Genomic DNA, 22,466 nt, shown 5'->3' with positions numbered 1-22,466 from the left:
CCATACCCTCCTGGGAACTTTCTAATTCTGTTAAAGCCAGCTACCAGCATTCATTGAAGTTATATATGAATAATCACCTGAGAAATCTTTCTCAAGAATGTGAATAAAAGATGAGGATTTACCAGGTTACTGGATTGTGCTATATTATATTTACAGGAAAATACACTGTATAAGCATCATAAAAAACATCATTGCACACTTAATGTACATGAAAAGAAAGTCATGGCATTCAAATCTGGCAGGGCCAGACCCCACCTCTGATTTAAGGCAGCACCGTGGAACCCCAAATAAAGAACAGTCCCAAATGGTTCTTCTTAAACAGCTTAAAATGCATTAGAAACCTGAATAGCAGTGAAGAGAATTAAAGGATTGAAAACTGGTGTACAGGACAATTTGTTCTTAAATGCTTACCTCACTCTCTCACACACACACACACACACACACACACACACGTATATATATATATGTGAAATACAGGCATACTGCAGTAAGGCAAAGTGTTCTGCTTATATACAAGTCAGGAAAAAAAATAAGTTTCAGACAGTTCCTCATGCATAAGAAATTGCTTTTCGCTTCACTGTCAGGTACATAGTTGCATAAAGTGCCTCCTGCATATGTTGTAATAAAATACAACTTACAGGTCTTGTTCAAATCTGATATACATTCACATTACTGATATAACTGGAGAAATTGTTCTTTATTACAATAGAATGAGATACAGAATTCCAACACAGATAACATTTCTCAATGGGTAAAAAAACCTAGCACTATTTAAAGACAGTATTTCTTTTAGTTCTCATAAAAAATGACATTAAAATGGACAAATCAAAGGAACCTGGGGGAGATAGAAGGATGAGCTGTATAGACAAAACATGGACACAAGATTTTAAAAATCCCACCCAACTATACAATTGTTTTCAGTGTATTTCCAGATGGGTAAACTACCTCCTGAATAAAAATCACCTGCTTTTTTCTCCATTACATTTAGGTGCTGCAGGATACCTTTCCAAGTGGCTACTGAAACATGTGTTGACATTCATATAACTTGACCCCATGCATTTACTTTCAGGTTCACAAGTTCTTGCCAAAGGAAAGTTCAAGGCAAAGAAATACAAACAGGGTTCTTCTCACAAATCCATCCTCCATGTAATGGTTTTCACTATAAATAAGGCATAGCGGTTCAAGTACTACATTAAATGTAATCAAACAATGGGAAAGAAAACGACCCATGAACTCCTGCCAGAAAAGTACTTTATTAGGGAGAATAAAAAGCACTGCTCAGACAGTCTGAATAGGCATGGCCTTCTGCGCTGTCAGGCTCCTCGGGCTCAAAGTCATCAGGGTCTGGGGGCAACTGGTCGGCATCTTCATCAGAAGTGGAAGGGCGTGTGAGGATTATCCGAGGTATCTTCAGCAAGATGTGAAAGATTTCAGAGAAAAGAATCATATCAAGAGAAGCAAAGTGATTAACGGGAATATTTCAAAAGGACAGGGGAAACAGGTGATGAGAAAAAATATGTGAGAGGTGTAACACCATAGAGAATCATAGAATTGTTTAGGTTGGAAAAGACCTTTAACATCATCAGCTACTAACCCAGCACTGCCAAGTCCACCACTAAACCATGTCCCTAAGTACCACAACTACATGTCTTTTAAATACCTCCAGGGATGGTGACTCAGCCACTTCCTTGGCAATGTGCTCCAATGCTTGAACATCCTTTCTGTAAAGACTTTTTTCCTAATATCCAATATAAACCTACCCTGGCACAACTTCAGACCATTTCCTCTTGCCCTGTCACTTATTATATGGCAGAAAAGACCAACCCCCACCTTTTTACAATCTCCTTTCAGGCAGCTGTAGACAGCAATGAGGTCTCTCCTGAGCCTCCTTTTCTCCAGGCTGAACACCCCCAGCTGCCTCAGCTGCTCCTCACGGGACTCGTGCCCCAGACCCTTCCCCAGCTCCGCTGCCCTTCCCTGGACTCGCTCCAGCCCCTCAGTGTCTCTCACAGTGAGGGGCCCAGAGCTGGACACAGCACTCCAGGTGTGGCCTCAGCAGTGCCCAGTACAGGGGGACAATCCCTGCCCTGCTCCTGCTGGCCACACTACTGCTGACACAGGCCAGGATGCCACTGCCCTCCTGGCCATCTGGGCACACGCTGGCTCATGTTCAGCCAGCTGAGGTCCAGCTTTTCCACTGGGCAGCTTTCCAGCCACTCTGCCCCCATCTGTAGCTCTGCATGGGGTTGTTGTGACCGAAGGGCAGAACTTGGCCTCGCTGAACCTCACACAACTGGCCTTGGACCATCAATCCAGCCTCCCAAATCCCTCTGCTGAGCCCTCCTACCCTCCAGCAGATCAACACACACTCAGCCTGGTGTCATCAGCAAACCCATTAGGATGGACTGAGTCTGCTCACTCAGATCATTGATAAAAATATTAAAGAGGACGAGTCCCAGTACTGAGTCCTGGGAAACACCACTAGTGACAAGCCACCAGCTGAAGGTAGCACCATTAACCACCACCCTCTGGGCCTGGCCATCCAGTCAGTTTTTCATCCAGCAACAGTGTCCCTGTCCAAGCCATGAGAAGCCAGGTTCTCCAGGAGATTACTCTGGGAAATTAAGTCAAAGGCTTTACAAAATTCTGGGTAGATAACATCTAAGTGGGTCACTTTGTTACAGATTAGGTCAGTCAAAATGAAGTTTCCTGGATCCTCCTTCCAGCCCCTCTTCTAGATGGGAATCACATTTGCCAGCTTCCAGTCAACTGTGACCTTCCTAGCCAGCCAGGACTGCCAAAAGATGGTGAAAGGGGCTTGGTGAGCAGTTCACCAGCTCTCCCAGTACCCTTGGGTGGATTCCACCTGGCCCCAGGGACGTGTGCGTGCCTAAATTGTGCAGCAGGTGTTGAACATTTCCCCTTGGATTATGGGGGCTCCATTCTACTTCCTATCCTTGTGTTACTGTTTAGGGGACTGGCACCCAGAGAACAACTGGTCTTTCTGTTAAAGACTGAGGCAAAGAAGGCATTAAGTACCTCAGACTTCCTTATCTTTTGTCTCTATGTTTCTTATCACATCCAATAAAGAATGATTTCCCTTGGCCCTCCTTTCATTTTTTGTTTTATGACAAAAAGCCATTGATAAAGCAAAATTAGGATAAATTGCCCTTTCCTCTCATTAACTAATCTTTTAAAAAACCCTCTATAGGTAAAAAAAAAAAAAAGAAAATATTTTTAAAAAATAAACACAAGTAAATATGAAAAATCAATTTAAGTTCATTATTCATTTAGTTGATCCCCCCAAAAGCAGTAAAGGATTAATTAAGAACCATATATCATATCAATTATTGATCTTTGAAAATCTGCATATTTGGCTTCTTTACTGACAAAATATGTTTAAGGTAAACATTAAAAGAAAATATCAATAGAATATGCATATATGGAATTGATTAATTTTTTTTTTTGGACAAGAACTTTGTGTTCTTTGAGAACTATATTGCAATGTTTTAAAATTAATTTAAATGATGTAACTCAGGAATAAAAAAGTGTCAGGCTCTTTATGTAGTCAAATAATGTATGACTAATTGTTTTTATCAATGAATGGATTATTACAAATTTCACTCTGATGCACAAAATCATCCTCCTTTTTACTGCTTTCCAAAAAAGGTTTAACATGTAATGAAAACATACAAAGGTGAGTCAATATATGTAACAAACAGGTAACATGATAATGTGTAATAAATAAAGTGGCTATCTTACAAGCACTGTGAAAATTTTCAGGAAAGTTAGTACTTCTTATTTATCAGCTACTTCTACTTAATAAGAACATTTAATGTTGACACCACACAACTCAATTGTGTATATTATATTGTATTAATAATATATTATTTCCTCGCTGTACATTATCTGATTTAGGAAACGACACAAGCATATATATGCTTTGTGGCTACTGCCATTTCAGCCAAGAGGTTTCTGCATTGAAGTAAAATGAATTATTCCCCAGGCTCCCCTGATATTAGTTCTGACTCCCCCCAGCTCACAGCACACTACACATAGACACCAAAGCTCAGGTGTCAGTCCAGAGCTGAATCTCACCCCTGGTAGATGTAAACTAATTTCATGTGAAATTTAGTGTATATTTTGGTATACTCAGTTCCCAGTCATATACCTTTTTCCCCTTTCTTTTTCTTCTGCTTAAACTAAGGACACATTTCTGGATAGCTTCAAATAACCTATATAGATCCTAAGCACTGGCCAAGCTACAACTCCTGGGATGATTTGTTTTTGTCATGCACACATGACATCATTTATAAGCTTTCCTTGTACTGGATGGTTCGGCTCTTTGCTGAAAGATGCTTTTGCTTAACAGCCAGCAGACAGCTGCTTTGCAGCACAGCAAATGCACATTTGTACATACAGGTGGTTTACTGGGTCACATAATGAAATTCTGACATCTCCAGAATTACTGCAGAGGTCTATGCCCTGTTACCTACAGTCATATCCAGGACCAGGCTTTGCATTTCATTGAGCTGTCAGTTGAAAGCTCAGGGAATACCTTTCTTTGTGCACTGTGCTGTTCAAAAACAGACATGTGCACACCGCCCCATGACTGACATGTATTTCATTAGCAATGCAGAGTCACCAATACCTATTGGTCCTTTTGAAGAAAAGACCTTTTTCAGCATGGTTCCTACTTCTCAGTTTCCAAAGAACCAAAACTAATTCTCTAAAATATTTTCTTCAAATATTTCATGATTGCTTGCATACTATGTTTCAAATATTATGATGAACCAGGTCTAAAAATTATGAAGTAAACTTAATAGATGAAAAGTGCTCTTTTGACATTTCTTTGGTAATTGTACTAACTGCTCCACAAAATACTTGGTGCTGGGGAAGTCTTACATCTAATCTTCCATGTTGCTGCAGGTAAAGAGGAACCAGCACTAAATGAACAACCAATCTTCTACGGAAGAGGCTGAATGGTGCCTCAGCCCAGAAGTGCTGCAAAGGCTGGAAACCTACACTCCCAAAAGAAGAGTGGGCTCAGGTCTGATCAGAGCAGCCCCTCTGTACCCTCTCCAGGCAGGTGAAAGCTCACACATACACTGACTCACGCTGATTTGGAGACATACTGCTGAGTCCTTCTAACAAATCAAATGTCCTGGTCCAAGTGCAGCTGTGTTCTCCATCCCTCTGCTTTCAGCACATCTCCCTCTGAAACCCCATGTGAACTCATGCCACTGCTGTCCCTAAACCATCACTGCTCCTTCCCCTGCAGCCAGTCAGCCTCCTCTGTGCCTCTCTCCCTGACAGGATGCTGAGGAGCCTATTTCCTCAAATCTGAATCATAGGTACCAATGAAAAAACAACTCTCAGTTGAGGATTGTGCCAATTATGCAATTGCAAATGTATCTAAGTAATAGAGCACATATTTGTACAAGGTCATGAAAAGAGGCTCAGGCCTCTAGTCTCCCTCTTCTTGCAGCAAAAGTTATCAGTTAAGCTCCTCTATAAACCAAAACCAACACAAAATGGATGTAAGAGACACACATCACATTTCTAACCACCTAACCATCTTCACCTAACCACCCCCTAAGAACCCAGCACTCTCTATCACTGCCTTCACATTCACCCAAGTTCCAGGAACATCACAATACAAGTTGTATCAGCTTCCTTTACTCTTTCAGTTTTGTTTAAAAACAAAACAAAATAAACAAACCAAACAACAACAACAAAACCAAACCAAAACAAAAAACACAAACAAAAGAAAGTAACAAAACTCAGCAACTCTAAATTTGCATTTTATTTTGTTACATTCTTTCCTCAAACCCAGTACTTCTCTTCCCAGAATCCTGGGGGGATTTTACATTTGCTTTCATATTTCCCTGATTATCCTCACTGACCTCAGCCTTACCATATTAAATAGGCAACCTTTGCTCTTGGAGCTTGTCTTTACAATTTGTATTTCAATGTACATTTCCTGGTGCAGCATGATCAAGAGAAGATAGGAGAACAGACTTCCTATGTGAAAAAATGGCACAGCAAAGAGAAAGCAAACTATTTCCACTGCCCGATACAGACAGGGAAAGTCAGTGACATTTAGGATGGCAATAAGGAAAACCCTTCCAGTACAGGCACCTGAGTTGCTTGTCTAAGGTAAGTGGGAAGGTGTGAAACTTCCACCTTCTGTAGATAATTCCGAAAAAAAAAAAATTATGCCTGTGTAGGAGGACAAATGATCTAGATTTTCTATTATGCCATTGTTTTCTCCACTGGTTGTTACTCAGCACTGTTTCAACATGTCTAAAATACTTATGTTGAAATTGCCAAGTCCTCCTACTCACTTTCTATCGTCATGCTTTAAATATCATTATTTAAGCAATAGTGGAACTACTATTCAATCTCAAATTGTCAAAATACATAGAATACTTTTTTAAGAAAAATGCATCATTAATTACTTGAAGCAAGTTACTATTTTTCCATTTTCCCCTGAAATCACATTTTCAGTGCCTAAAAAGTAAACTTCAAAATGGACATGTCCTGTAGAAAACCAGTGGGCTCACTGTTGTGGAAACTTCTTCCATTACCTTGTCTGTGTCACTTTTTTTAACATAACCACTAGGACTTTCTACACTAAAAAAGTTCAGTTTTGTTTGAATCACACATAACTAAATATCAAATTATTTCAGACATTCTCATTTAATGGGATTGATGCTTTAAGTTTTAACTTTCATATTTTCCAGGTTCTGTACTGCATTAGTACATAACTCTGAACTTCATATAAAGTGTTAGCAAGTTCTCTTCACAGTTCAGTTAGACAGAGCAATCCTTTTCCTGCCCAAGAACCAAGGACACTGCTGCAGCTTCAGGCCCAAAAAGTATAAACAACAGCAAATTCAGATGAGCAGTCTGGGAGGATGGGATTTCATAACCTGAAGCTGTAATAGAACAATTAACCCCAACATGTAAATGGACAAAAACTTATAAAAGCGTGAAAACTTGTGACCCATCATCCATCTTGGGTCAAGCCACAGCTGGGCTCTTGTTCTGCCTAAGGTGTAAAAGCCTTTAAATAAATCCCTACTTCAAGCCTTTAATACTGTCTAGCCTCTCTCCTAGGTAGCCTCTTAAGGCATCAGGATCAACAGCCGACATTGAAACTTGGAGTCCTTCACCTGGAGCACAGACAGGGGCTGCCTGTGCACTCCTGATCCTCTGCAGGAAGAAGTAAAATAAAGCCATCTAAACAAACTGGGGCCATTCAACTGCAATGCTGGCTGCAAAAGTTCTTTCATACTGAAACAGGATAGGAACAAACCTACAGCTAGCTATGATGCTTGAAAGCAGTTTTTAAAATAAAATGTATTAATTGAGATGTCTTGCCAACACTGGTTAACATCCAGTAATTTTTAACTTCCAGATGTGCACATATGTTTTCATTACCTACTTCTAATCAAAATGTCTGCCCAAAAAGTTGCAGAACAGTCCATGAAAGACAGTTCATTGTATCTTTTTTTATATTTTTTTTCAAAACTAAAACTGAACAGAACAAACCCCATCATCCTTTTTTTTTTCTTTTATAAACCTTTCCCTTCCCCTGGCCTCTCCCAGCCCACAGGTCCATACTCCAATATCATCCAGAGAGGGAAGTTCTCAGTGCAACAGTCACAGCTACAACCCAAGCTTCACATCAAAGGCATAAGCAGCAGCGACAGGGCAAATCACAGCTGGCAGCAAGGCCAGCTGCTGGGGACAGAGGCTACAAATCAGAAGGTGAAACAACATATGAAAGGCCAAAGTTTGATGGAATAAGGGCAGGAAAAAAGAATTTGGATTGATCTTTTTTAGGTAGGAAACCAGACATACTTTTAACTCTAGTTCATGCAGGTAATTTTTTTAAGAAAATATTCCTCAGCTAGAAAATACCTGTAATAGGAATGCCTGCCTAGCTCAGCTCCATGTATCTAAATAATGCATATTTTTTAAATTTGACTTTACAGTTGATCTTCACTGACTCCAGTGCTAAGGATGGTACCTTTAACTGGGGAAAACAGGGGAAAACAAAATTATGAACACAGTTGAGAGCATGTGCAGGGGTTTACATAAACCTCATTAATAATGTTATGATTTCATACTTAGTCTTACCTGTTTTGTCATCATTGGGGATGGAAGTAATTTAGACCTGAACAGGAAATTTAGACTTCTCACTAAACAAAAATAGTCCTCTGCTAGATGCAAAGGATCACATTTGATGACTGTATTCACAGAAGAAACTGTCTAAATCGAATTTAGTTAAGTAGGGCATTTACTCATGCCTAAGAAGTATTACACAGATGGACTTTTAAATTAAAATTTTAAAAAGAAGATGCAAAAATGCATCCAACAGAACAGCAGAGAAGGGGCAGATCCACTGCTGCACAGTTCACAACAAACCAGCATCCGATGGTGTTCTTAACTGATGTCAGCAACAAGAGATAAATGCAACCTTCTCCCCAACAGCAAACAAGGAAATACAAGTCAAAGAGAGAGAAAGAGATCAAATTAGTTCCTTGGAGTTCATTACTCACAAGCAACACCACCTCCAGGTGGGAGCTGGCACAGCAGCCAGGGCACAGCTGGGGCAGGGTGGCAGGGCATGGGACACAAACCAGCTGATGCACAGCTGTGTGTCTGAAAACACATAAATCTGGAAACCCATCCAGGCATGCAACATAGCTCCCCTTTTATAGCATATCAGGGACGTTTCAATAAGCATCTGTTTTATGGTGCTCCCTCAACTCACCTGGTCACAGAAATCCCTGGTTCCATCCCTTTCCCTGACACTTCACAATGCAATTTTACTGCTGTGTTTGACTCTGGCCAAACTTCAGAAATTGTGAAGGTGGATGGAGAGAGAGGTATAAACCTCTCAGGAACTCTGGGGAAGATAAATCTTTGGTGAGGCATGGATGAAGCACCTCATTACACTTGGCTACAGAAGACCTGTGCACAAGGAAATCTGTGTGACCTGTGCTGCTGCACTCAGGGAGCAACCGGCTCATGACACATTTTATTGCTTGGGGCTGGGAGAGGGCAGCACATAATTCAGTTCATCCTTGCCCTTGGAACAGCCACACTACTCTCAAGCACCGACAGAGTAGCTTTGGCACTGTGCTTTTGGGAGTGTTGCCTCAGTTTTGTGTGCAGCAACCTGGTGAGGACCACGAGCAGGGGCTACCCCACCAACCCATCCCTCTTCCCTGCTGCTGTTCCCACACTGTGCACAGTGATTTACTTCAAAATCTAATTCAGTTCAGTATGATTTCCTGGAAGTCAATGAAGCAGACAAGCAGTAAAACACTGGAACAGATTGCTCAGAGAGGTGTAGATGCCCCATTCCTGGAAATATTCAAGGACAGGTTGGACAGGGCTCTGAGCAATCTGTTCCAGTGGAAGATGTCCCTGGTTACTACAAGTGGCATACAAGATGATCTTTAAAGGTCCACTCAGATCCAAACCACTCTATGATTCTATGGAAATTACCCCTGTGTGAATTTTCTAGATACTGATATATTTTACAGCTCAGTTTTAAATCTGAGTATTTTCCCTACTTCTTGAATAGCAAGAGAACATCTTGAATGTTTCATCTCTCTTCCAGCATGCAGTATATATAATATTTGGTCATGTCACATTTAGAGCAAAGCCCCTTTCTGCTCTTGCTCTCTGCCAAGTGCCTCCCAAGGGCAATGCACAAGGCAAGAAAGATGGAGTTCTGTCAAACTCACAACATAAATGGAAGATCAATCCTCATCATGTCATATCTGCAATGCTGTCAAGCACAAAAGGCTCTTAAAAGGTTCAAATTGTGTATGAAAAATTGTTCTTGCTCCATTTCTTTCATCTTCTAATGCACCACTGGATAGTGACTTCCCTGACACTGGAACCTGATTTACAGATTTTCATGAGTGCTTTCATATAAGTGTGCAATCATTTATGGCCCAATGCTATGAAAACATGAAAGAAAATGTATTGCTCTGACCCCATCAGGAGACTGAAAAGGCATTGTCCCCATAAGCAGTGCTACCTGTGGTCCAAGCTGCCAACCCTTTGATTTTTTGAAGAAAACTCATCAGCCCTGTGAAAGGCAGTGTCTGTCTGAAAACCTTGCAGAAACTCAGTACTCTTCCCCTGCAGTACTCCTGCAGAGTCCATGAGGATGCTTCTCACAAGGGGAGATATTTCTTATCATTTGTGTAGTTTTTTTAAATACTTACCCTCTTTTATTCTCAAATAATATGCTACATCCTACAGCACAGTTCAAGGTGCCTTGCTTGAGTCAGTTCATCTTTTGTATGTTTTTGCTTATATTGTCTGCAGTGCTTATAATTGTCTACCATATGATGGGCTCACTTTGTAGATTTTCTCTAATGTGGAGGTATTTTAATATGGTAACTTGAAAAGATCAATTAATGTCCTATTTTTCAAAAAGTTTTTTTCTATTTAGCATTGTTAATTACAAGCTTTGCAAAATCCAAGAAGTTAAAGTTTGAAATGAAACCATTTTGACTGAGTGCTGTGAGAAAACAACTTAAAAGGAAGAGAAGAAAAAGATACACTGTGCAAACAGAAGCATTTGTTGAGACCAGGAACTTAATTTCAAATTCACAAAGTTCCCTAACCACTACACTATGGAGGCAAACACAGTGTCTACAACACACACCTTTTATCTTCCATCTTTCATCGTGACTCAGAAATACTCAGTTGCTCAGATAAAAGCAGAAGCAAACTAGGAGATGAAGTGGAGGAGGCAATCACACAGCACATGGGTGCTAACACTCCACTGAAGCTCACCCAATGACTAAGGTTAGTTAAACCAACAAGGCTCATAGGCTTCTTTGCAGACATATGTAAACCTGCACAAGATGCAAGGCAGTAGAGAGTTAGATTCCTGACTTCTAAAACTAACTTAGCTTGTCAGAATAGAAAAAAAAACCATAAAAACACCAATACCCTTACCTGACAAGATTAAAAGAGTCATGAAAATGTTTTGGAGAAGGGAAAAGCAGTTCTTCCTAAGAAACTTGAAGTAATAGATCTTATGGTGCTACAGGTCAGTCAAACACTCTATGTGATGTGAGCAAGGTCTTTACTGTTTGAAACAAGCTTAAGAAGAAATCTGGCTTTGTTCATGATAAGGACATTCTGAATCTCACTTTAGTTGTCTTCTTCTTACGCTGCTTCTCTGACCTGAGTACTTCACTGGCTTTGCTTTTAAAATTGAACAAAGACAATGACTGAAGAAACAAGTTTTATTTTATGTTGTATGATTTCAATTTTCTGATACGTTTAGAACATGCTCAGATGAATACAGGGTCTGATAATCAGATTTTTGCAGATTTTTAACTAATGTAAGTGGGTCAGTGTTTTTCCCTGAGAAGTCTTTATCAGCTGGAAATGAAGAAGGTAGATCTGCTGGGATGCTCATTCATGTAAGATTTCTCACAACTTGCATATGAACAATATGAGACAAAGGCAGAAGACCAGCAACTGCATGCTGTGGGAGATGGTGTATCTGCTTATGCACTTCCTGCAGGCACAAGAGGATTTCATTTTGATACATGTTACAGGTTTGAGTGCACTTGTCTGTTTTCTCAGCAGATTTAGGAACACTTGGTATCTCTGCATTTTTAACAGAGCAGCCAAAACACTTGGCTTTTTTAACCTGAAGAAGTTTTACAGATTTTTTCAGTACTGTAAGCTTCACCATTTATTGATTTATTTATGCACACAATTACTTTTAATTGGTAACTCTTACTTTAACCTTTCTTGAAAATCCCAGTATCAGTGACACTTGTAACCCTGGTGAACAATACAAAAAATCTATATTTGAGGAAATTTCCAGGGCAGAGGCATAAAATTAAGCCAAATAATATGCTAACAATTGAAGTTAAATACTAGATTAAAATATCTTGAAGACTTGATATTAATTACAAAGTATCTAATATCCTTATTATATTGATAGTTCCAAAAATGAGTCAAAGAAGATGGGATGATGATGCATGTTATGAAATTATAGAAGATGCTGAAATCTGTCAACACTCTCCATTCAGTCAGACAAAAACCTCTGGGAATATCAGTCAGAGGTTGAATGAAAATATTTATGATGGAAAAAGACTGTGAAGAGTTGGCTCTATGCTTGAGAGAATGGATAGGAAATAATAACAGAACTAGAAATGAAGACTCCAAAATTCAAGTTAAAGTTCCTTCTGTTAAAGTCAGCATGGTTATGTGTTTATATCCCTGATTTTTTTTAAGTTCAATTCAAATAATTATACATAAATACATATATATATATATATAAAGTAAAATATGTCTTCATATTTTAGAGGTGTGATTAGCATAACTGAGGCAAGTCTATAAAATACTGTATGTAAAAACTATCTACTTGTAATTAAAGTTCTGAGGCCTCTATCTACATGTCAGCAAGATTCTGAATCATAATTAAAACCAAGGAAGATTCTCATTTTTCCTTTGCAAAACAATGACTCACTGTGAAAGAACATTTCGTTTGTCCAATTAATTACTGGTCATTCACACTGTCATGAAATCTTAAAGCTGGCACAAAGGGTCTGAAATTGAGTTTGGCTGGATGAGTTAACAATTAAATGAGCCTTTTAGCAGCAGTTAGAGCAACCAAGCCTGTGGAAAACAGAGAGGAAACCTGAACCTGGCAGCAGCGTTGCCTGTTGTAATGCCAGAACAGCAGGCTCAGAGATGGGGTGGGCTGTGGTTAACAAGAATAAACCAAATATTATCACAGATAGCATATGCAAAGAGGATGTTTTTAAAAATTCAATACTAATGAACAGATGAAGACGGAATCTGCTGGAAGGCAGGATGATGACATGGAAGAGAGGGAGAAGAAAGATGGCACCATCTGGCACATACTCAATTTTTGCAGAATAGGAATAGGAGTCTCTGGTTTCTTTGCCATTATGCTTCAGTCCTTCCCTCTCTTGATGCAGACAACCATCTTCTATTGAAACCTGACCAGTGACACAGAGGAAATGAACCTTCCTATATTCCTATCACAGAAGAAGATTCTGCATCAAGGTCCTACTGCCACCTGCTTATCTGAACATGCAAAGCAAGTCCTCCATGAGAAGCCAGGCTTTAAATATTTTTCAGATAGTAAAGATTTCCTTCTGTTACTAAGGAGTAAGAGGGACTTCAGAGTGAGCACAGATGAGAAATTGAGCAGTCCCAATTCAGCAGGATACTCCCCACAAGCCCGTAATCCCTGAAATTGATGAATGCTGCTCCAGGTTACAGGCAATAACATATAATTTGCTACAGCACAAAGAATTTTATTTCAAAAAAGAAACAAAACCAGAAATACAAATGTTTCTTCACAAAAGAACTTGCACATCAGTTACTTTTGACATTCAGAACATATTCAGTTGAGGGAGTTGACTCCCTCTGAGTACTCTGCTCTATATTAAGCATCTCAGTCTAATCTGCCTCCTCCTCCTCCCACTACAGCTGAAGAACTTTAAAGGAAGGCATACACATAAAAATACAATAATTTCTTATTTTTTGGATGAAAATACTAGAAGTGAGATACTACTGCACCAGATCCAGGCCACCACTAAGGTATGAATGAACCCTTTCAACAGTGGTTCCTCTAACAGGAAGCCTCATGCTTCCTGCAATACTGATAAAGACTGTAAGAAACAGCAACCAGGTAAAACTGGACAAAAAAAAAAATAAATCCCAAACTGATGTGTTTTAAGCTGGAAAATAAAACTCATCTAAATGTTTCAGAAGATGATGTTGGAGGCTGGAGGCCTCAAAATAAGTTTCTTTAAGCAATTAATAGAAGGGAAAACCTTTCTTAGTCAATCTCATGGAAAAAAAATTGTAGCTCAACACTTGACAAACAGTGATGAACAGGAAACCAGAGAAAAAACAGTTGCATGAGCCATTTGCTGACTTTTTCAGTCAACTAACAAATCCTTAGTTATCTAAATGGTTAATAAAACTGATATCTTCTTTGATTATAGTCTTTTATATAATATACATACTTTCATTTTTTGTCATTAGCTGGGTTGTAAATGTTATTCATGGAGAAAGATTTTTTTGAAGACTGAAACAAGAGGAATCAGACAAAACATTCCTCTGGCATTTTCTGTAGCAGAAACAGTTGTTGCTTCCCCGTACTTCTATCTCCACACAAGTAAGATGCTTTTTGACCTTAATTATTCAGATACCTTGTATCCTAGTAGACCTTGTATGTAGGATACTGAGGTATCCTAGGATACCTTGTATCCTTCCTAGTAAAGCCATAGTTTCATTTGTGCACATAGATGACCAAGATTAGGGTAGGTCTTCAGAGAGTTGAACTTGCTAGAGAAGTTCAAAAAAGTGGATATCTAAAAGCCACCCTGCAGGCTCAGCTGTTTCTTTCTGTGACATGTGCAGGAGGCTTTCTCTCATCAGTCACCTAAATGTCTTAGCCTGTGACACAAGATCCCACTTCCAGGCAAAAGATGAAAATGGCCACCTCCAGGTAGCAGTTCACCCTCTCCCTCCTAAAAGAGGGACCCTGGAAATGCTTCTCCTTCCTTCCATTAGCTGGAGACAGAGTCCAGACAACAGAATAATGACTCAAACTGGGGGGAATGGGCACCACCCTAAAGTCCCCAAACCAGAGTGCTTCAAAAGCCCTGCTCTGCTACGTGGGTGCTCACCCAGGAGCTGAGCTCCTCCAGAAGCCATGTCCCAGCTGCAGTGACAGCCATGCAAACGCTTGGTAGGGCCTCTGATCTTTGGTATGTGTTGAGTACTGTGCCAGTCTTTGCTAGCATTAACGACAGACAACACAAATTTCTTAGGTAAGAGTGACTTCTTGTTTACTGGGGCTGTCCTACTTACTGTTATGACATGGTTGACTGTCGGGAAGGGGCTGCCCTTGGGTGAAGCCTCAGTAGGACCAGCATCAAGGGCAGCAGGTTCTGAAACAAAGGTTGCCTTTAAAAGAAAACACCAGAAATATATTTTTATTCTGAATGCTGTTTAAGGAGTTCCCTCCCTCTCAAGGTAGTATACAAACACCTGGCCCTACTGTTACATGTGGTTGTACAAACACAAAATAAAATCATTGTGTAAAATAAAATCGCAATTCTCTCTGCTTCCCATTTTTGGTGAGTTTTATATTTGAACTGTTGAAATTATCAGTTCAAGGATAAGAAGTTGTAACACACAGTGTTAAGAGAAAAATGCTTGCTATTTGTACAGAGATTAGTCCTGTGCTTAAAGCATTAGTGTTTCTATAGCACAACTCATTGCATTAATTCCTTCTTGTGACACATACACACACAAAAAGCAGAGATTTGTTTCCTCTATTCTTTAAACAGATGAATGATTCTGCCATCTTGTGGGAGATGGAGAAATCCTAACTATTTGTGCAATAACAGCAGGGCAGAACAGGGTAGAACAGAAATTTCTTCTTTTTTTCACTTGTTTCACTGTTGATTAAGTGAGCAGACATTAACACCTAGTATATTACAAATATACCCCAAAATAAAAAATTAATTATAGCCTCATGGACAAATCTGAGCAATGGGGCTGATTTTTAAGATACTAACTTGACCAGAAACTCTGCTTAGAAGGTACAGCAACTAAAAATCCTGGGTTTTTTCCCCAATGATTTGATAATGTGGAATATGCAGAGAATTATTTAAATTCTCTCACATCTGTTAAAATACCTTTCAAAAAAGAAAAATGTAAAATTATACATATTATTATCTAAAATTAACCTTTTAAGAACTGTTAAACTAGCAAAATATTTATATGTTATGGAACACCACCATCTATTAATAATTCCATAGCATAGTTTTACAAAAATAGTAATTTATCATAAAATATTCTTTGGCTGATACAGGTTGTATTATTATTCCTGACAATTTAACAGACATACAATATTGCTTGCTCCAGTCCACCTTAATTCAACATGGAGCATGCTGGAGTGAAAACTATTAATCTAACCAAGTATAAATGACAGTTTAACAGAACAAGAGCTGAAAAAAATGTAGACTGGTTTCACCTCAAAGTGATTTTGTAGAGGTTCTCTTCCTACTCCACCATTCTCAGCAGGTAGAAACCAAACAGTACATCAAAAGCATGTAACACAAAACTCTATGTGAGCATTTTTTTCCTGTTGTCTTGGGAAATTCTGAAGCTCAAGAATGTGGCTTCTGCTAGGAGAGATGAGGCTTGAGGTGGAGCAGCCCAAGACACATTTATCCCTTGTCACTTGGCACTGCAAGCCTCCATCAGGGGAGTTATTTTGAGCTGTTCTCTTCCCACCAAAAATTACCTTGGGGAAACAAGCTCATCTAGTTTCTATTTCTTTGTTGCAACTGCAATGAACTCATCTAGTAAATCTAATACCATGTCACAAGAAAGCTTCTTGGATCAAGTACAGCTGCATTTATGCTTACATAACTACTTACTAAGATCATTATTTTCCTTTGTAAATAATATTTAGTTAAGCACTTTGAACATAAAGATCTGACAACCAGAACATACAAAGGAATACAACAATTTAATGTTATTATCATTTCTTCATAATGGCAAGTATCTAAAAGGCTAAGGCAAGCCTAGATCTGGATCTCAAGTTCCCCAACTCTGAGTGATTTGATTTAAAGACAACAACAAGAGAACACACTCCACAGTGACAAACAACCCATCTACCTCAGCCACTCTGTCTCCTGCTTGTACCCCAGCCAAGTCTGATGGACCATCTTTTGGCAGCCGTGCAATCAGGATCCCCTGGTAACACAAAATATAGGTTTCAGAAATTACAGTTTCTCCCATTGTTCTTAGATGTAAAAAGCAAATGGGAAGTAATTAATTTTCAAGAGTTATTGTTCTGTTGCCTCCATAAAATTAAAAACTAAATGGCTTAGCACATTTGCGAGACAAAAAAAAAAAAAAAAGCCTCCATGGCTGACACATACAACAATGAACAAAAGTCAGTAATTGTTTACATTGTGCCATAGGGAACAGACTGAAAAACAGTCTGAAAAGATTCATTTAAAAGATAAATCAGTGGGAAAATGTGTGAAATATTTCTCTCAAATTAAGTTAGCTCCTGGGGATGAGCAAATGAGATGGGAAGGCATGTGGATTGCCAAGGGAGAGACCCCAAATTGAGGCAAAAAATAAGAATTAGAAAACAGTGTTTCAGCCATCAGGTTGCCTTTGCAAAATCCTTGGTTTACATTTGGGTATGTCTCCCAAATCATCCCTTCTGGAGCTTCCCATCAAAATATAATGACAGATCTTACTTTGGGAATTAAGCTACCTATGTTTACCCTTGTTAGCTTTACAAAGACGGAAATGTTACATGAAGAACAATCTCAGAAAGCAAACAACAAAACACAATAACTCAAGGAACTACTCATCAGTCTATTCCTAACGATCACTAGACAAATTTTGAATAATGAAATGCACCTCATCACTTTCTTTACATGAAGATGAGCCCTTTCCACCAGCAATGCTAATACCAAGACTCCCCATTTGACTGCACACAGTAATGGTTACCTGGAAAAGAATTATAATGGGTAAGTGACCTGATTAATCAAAAATACTGTCTTTTAATTGTGTGAGCATTGAAAATCTACCTCCCACTCTGAACACCAGCAGACATGCCCCTGGAGAGCCCAGCCTAGAGAAAAATGGTGCTACACTTCAACACTGGCACGTGCAAGACTTGTCACCACAGCTTCGAAAACGTAGATTGAATGAAGACTCAGTGCCCACTTGCACGTACCTCTGACTTACCCTCACAATACCAAAGCTGGATATATAAAGTGAGATGCATGGCTACAAGGAAAGTGGGCTTTGTTGGGGTTTTTTAATGGGAAACTCTTCTTCCAAATAAAGCCTTCTTTAAGGTAAGCCTCATCACATCTGCCATGCAATGTCCCCCTGTCTTCGTATCTTTTGTAAACTTCCTCACCCAAGAGGAGTTCCCCACAGACACAGAGACTGCCCCCCAGACCTGCAGAGCCCCCCAGCAGCAAGCCCAGCCCACGCAGCAGTTCCAAACCTTCAGCGGGGGCTGCGGCACATCCCGCACCCGCAGCTCCTCCGCGACCCGGCCGCTCTCGCTGGGGAAGCTGCCTGCTGCTGACACAGGTGGCTGCACCTTGGTGTTAGATCCTGGAAGAGTCTTCCCTTTCACTGCCAACTTGTGCTTTTCTTGAAGCGTTGTTCTGGTATTTCTTTGATCTCGCATGCTATCACTTCTATCAAAAAGGCTGCCGGAAAACTTGGAAATAGGTTCCTGAGGGTTAAAGATAAAAAAGGTAACAACAAGGAGAATCTGAAACACAGGCCTTCCCCACCCTAACATGAATTCATTTCTGACTCTCACATTGCTTATGATAGAACTTACTTCACTGAAGACAAAACCAGAACTTTACGGCAAACATACAAAGATTTTTTTTTACCATTATTTACCATTTTACCATGGGCATGTTTCCCCTCAACACTGGGGTTGAAACTGTGGGAAGAGGGAGAGGACTGGGATTTCATATAGTCTTTCACTAGATTCCCTGGCACACAGAGGCACATGTAATACACACATATCCACATTTGCATAAATCCTGCAATGCCCTACAAAAATGGCAGAGCACAAGAACAAGACTATGCTGGGCAGCCTCTGGCAGCTCTGTAGTACTGAATCCACTGTTCTGGGGAAGAAACCACACACACAAGGCAAATGAAAGATATTTCCATACAGAAAACAAAACGTTTCTCATAGTTCCCCAAAACTCACATTCCATTTTTGAGAGCATAGGTGTGAGGGGGAAGGCAAGCCACTACCTTGCATCTACATATTTAAGACTGTTTCAGTCATTGGATTGACTTTAGCTGCAAATGGCAGTGAGTGGAGACCTGCAAACTTAAGTGATTTAGGAGTCCTCTGGAAATGGAACCTGAAAGGTGATGCATATTAAAGCCTACTCTGAAGCCTGGCCCTAGGGTGAACCTACTCCAAGATGCAGTGAGGAGCTCACAATGTCACCCTATGGTTGGCTAAACCACAAGGGCCTGAAAAGAGAAATACACATCTAAAACACATTCACCAAACAATTAAAGCTTCAGACAAGTTTGACTGCAAAACATAGTTTTCCAGCTATCAGTTATTCCTGGCAAAGGGTTAAATTAAATTCAGACACAATGCCCAAATTCTGTTCACATTTTAGAAATGCTTTACTTATATTCAGCTGATTTTTGCTCCTTAATTTGATGGGTTAAGGTCAAATCAGATCTTCATATTTCCCAAATCCTTCTATTTTCTGTTGGCAGTAAAATGATGCAGCAAACACACATCAACACCTCTGAAAATAAACCCCATAAGTGTTTTTCTAAGCATGTAAGTTTAATACCAAAATAAAAAGCATGGCATTACCTTGAACAGCTGTGCAGAATCCCACTGGACACTTTATTTTTCAATCTATATTGGCACTTTCCCACAATCTCTTTTTGGTTGGGATGGAAAGAAGCACTGCCAACCCCAAGAAAAGCATGCAAGGCATGACTGCTTCCCATTTTCACTTAAAAGGGAATTTGCTCAGCTTTGTCTAACATAAAACATTATGTTTATCTCTATAAAACAAAATGTTTGTCTCTTTTTGAGAGAGATTTCCCTTTACAGCACCAGGCTGACTAACCTGGACACGTCTGTGGTACTGGGGCTGCCAGGGAAGAAGGCCATGAGCAAGAGCCAGGACTATGGGCTGGAGGAAGGGGCACACCAGCAGCACTCACAGGGACTAGGAAGGAAGCAGAGGTCCTGGAAGAGAAGCAGGAGCCCCAGTTCCTCCCTAATGTCCCAGAAAACATCAGGAAGAATGGTGAGCAATGTCCTGAAAGGTTGCAAGAGTGCAATCACCACCTCCTTTTCCCAGGCTAGGACCAAGAGGACTGCCAGGCTGCAGTACAGGTGACAGATACCCGGCAGGCACAGGCTGGAGAAACTACAGCAGGCAGGGGCTCACAGACATAAGCTCCCTGTAAGAGCATCACCCAAAACAAACATGCAGGGAGAAGCACTGCAGCCTCACTTTTCTACCATCCAGGCCTAGGCAGACACTGAGCCCCAAGTGCTGCCAACAACCTCCTCACCTGAAAGAGATGGAGGGAGCCTGGTAACTGGGGATATAAGTAGGAGTAAAGTAAAAATGTGCCTCATCATTGCTCAGGTTACTCATCTTAACCTGCAGATTGAACTCTACTCTCGAGGGCTGGATAGATTAACTGCAAGCAAAGTGAAGGAATGAAACATTGAACATAGCTCTGTAGCCTCTGCACAAGCAAGGACATGAGAGTATAAGCAGTGCAGGTCTCACAAACCCAAAGTGCTTGGCTGCACAGCAGTGTGAGCAGCCGTAGCCTCTTCATAGATACACACTGTCTCCCCTAATTTCAAGACTACTTACATCATCAGGATCCTCGAGTTCCTCTGCTTCTTGCTCAGGACTGATCCTTCCTTCTCTCCATTTTCCATTAGCAGAGCTGAATTTGTACAGGTTACCACCATGCAAACCCTCCTTTCCTTTCAATGAGGCCCAGCGAGAACCCTGGGAACTCCAGTTGTGGCCACTGTACAGTTTAGGCGACTTGGGAAGCCACTTAATAGAGTCCTGAGGGAAAGAGGACATTAAAAAAAAAAAAACAATTAATAGATTTTAAGAAAGCAATTGAGGTACATAAGTGCAGAAGCTGCCTGGCAAGTTCTAAAAGGTATTTTAGATTCTGGCAAATATGGTGTTTCCCTTTTTCACCTTTAGAAGTACCTTCAGTCCCACACAGACTAACTTTGCCAGTTAATGGGCATTACTTGTGATACAAAGAGCAAGCAAAGGCTGCTGAAAACAGTGGAAGCCTTTAAGGACTTATAAGAGCATGTGGGACCGAGCCTACCTTCAGCATTGTAAAGAAGAATTAATGATCAACAACAGTCTTCAATAAAGTGTACTATTAAGAAAACAAAGAGTACTTAGACCTTTAGTGACTATCTCATCTCATGTCCTGAGTTAAAAAAAAAACTATTAAGTCACTCCCCTTTTCATTATTCATTAAATAAAATATTTCATTTATTGAATGGTACCAATAGAAAGCATAACACTTAATTGATCTTTTAAGGATTGCTGATTTACAAAGTGATTATAGTTCAGTTATCCCAAAATGTCCATTACTTATATGCATCCAAAATACTCCACTTTTCTCACACAGAAGTTTTTACATGACAAGTTGTGTCAAGGTAACTAAACTAATTATGTAACTAAATTTCACTGAATTTTAGAAGTAATTTTTCTAAGTAACCTTTATCTTTCTTTGAAGCTTTCTTTAAATCTCACTTCTGCATTTTCTTACAGTGATACAACCCCAATGGCAAAAAAACAGACCGATGTCAAACAAACAAGATACATCAATGGAGAAAACAAACTAACAAAAACAATTTCCATCAAGTTTGTGGTGGAGCAACCAGAAGCACATGGTGACTTTCACATGTTTTAACAGGTATTTGATTCAGATTTAACAGTTCTATAAGTTTCCATTTTCGTTTTTAAATGCAGAATGATTATGTTCACACACACACACAGATATGCTGCTGCTACCAGCAAAGCAGATATCACCATCTCTATTAGATCTAAGGTGGATAAAGACAAGGAAATAAGACAAGACTGTTCATGCTGGACACACTGATTCATCTTCAGCTGCCCTGAAGAAGGTCATCCCCTTGGGATTCTTCATTTGCTTTCAGTTTTAGGATGGCTGAAAACACTAGGAAATGGAAATGGACATTATCCCAGCATCTCATTGGAAAACACCATAGACCTTTCTGTGAGTCTTGAAGAGATGCTAAGCCCATCACAAGATTATTTGTATTGTACAAGAAAGGCATGATTGGCCTTTTCCTGCAGGAAATCTGCTGTTAAACCACATTTTGAACTGCACTGACACTCAGTGATATCACTATTTGCTGATAAATAGCTTTTATTTCTGATTATTCTAAACCACATTGCTTGGGACACTGGAGCTGATTGTCAATTTAGCTGATCAATGGGAAAGCAGCACAAACAATCACAACACAGCAGCGGCTCCCTTTCCTCCTGACAATTCAAAATGCAAGGCAGGATATCTGCTGATATTTCTTCACACTTGTCTTGAATAAGGAAACATAGGGTACCTTAAACAGAAACTTTGCTTTCTATTAATATTAACTAGGGGGATAGCAATTCTAATCAGACAGATAAACAGTACACTGAAATTGCTTGCTATTGGCTTGGACTGTTGTATTACAGAATAGCTAATGTGACATCTCTCAGTGTTCAGCTGTATTTCAAGACACAGCTTTAAATCCTTGTCAACTTTTAAGCTCATTAGGAAGTCATAAAGCAATTTCA

At 39.8% G+C, this 22,466-nt stretch overlaps 1 pseudogene across 1 annotated transcript; it reads right to left on the bottom strand.

Moving 5' to 3' along the window:
* Positions 1-130: 130 nt before the first annotated feature.
* Positions 131-20,988, bottom strand: LOC111926030 (uncharacterized; annotated as a pseudogene). Its single transcript, XR_015282833.1, has 6 exons — positions 20,496-20,988; positions 18,098-18,334; positions 17,500-17,589; positions 16,738-16,815; positions 14,917-15,012; positions 131-1,408 (listed from the first exon to the last, which is right to left on the bottom strand). The product of XR_015282833.1 is annotated as an uncharacterized LOC111926030 (transcript).
* Between the last annotated feature and the right edge of the window lie 1,478 nt (positions 20,989-22,466).

Source organism: Cyanistes caeruleus, chromosome 2, assembly GCF_971803275.1.
Source record: "Cyanistes caeruleus chromosome 2, bCyaCae1.hap1.1, whole genome shotgun sequence".
Taxonomy (NCBI): Eukaryota; Metazoa; Chordata; class Aves; order Passeriformes; family Paridae; genus Cyanistes; species Cyanistes caeruleus.
The sequence above is the reverse complement of the archived record's forward strand: the minus strand, read 5'-3'. Positions and strand labels throughout refer to the sequence as shown.